Genomic DNA, 375 nt, shown 5'->3' with positions numbered 1-375 from the left:
GTGAAGTCCATTCTGTCTCAGGTCCAATCCGGAGATTGGTTTGTGCCCATCGATCTAAAGGATGCATACTTTCACATCCAGATCATCAAGAGGCACAGGAAGTTCCTCAGGTTTGCTTTCGAGGGCAAAGCATACCAATACTGTGTTCTTCCGTTCGGACTAGCTTTGGCTCCTCGAACATTTACAAAATGCACGGACGCAGCTCTGGCCCCGTTGCGGCTCCAGGGCGTCCGAATTTTGAACTACCTGGACGATTGGCTAATACTAGCTCAATCTCAGGATCAGGCACAGATACATCGAGATCTGGTACTCGATCATTTGAGGAGCCTAGGGCTACGGACGAACCTCCAAAAGAGTGTCCTGCTGCCGTCTCGA

Source organism: Sinocyclocheilus anshuiensis, unplaced genomic scaffold (assembly GCF_001515605.1).
Source record: "Sinocyclocheilus anshuiensis isolate Anshui unplaced genomic scaffold, SAMN03320099.WGS_v1.1 scaffold371, whole genome shotgun sequence".
Lineage (NCBI taxonomy): Eukaryota > Metazoa > Chordata > Actinopteri > Cypriniformes > Cyprinidae > Sinocyclocheilus > Sinocyclocheilus anshuiensis.
The sequence above is the reverse complement of the archived record's forward strand: the minus strand, read 5'-3'. Positions refer to the sequence as shown.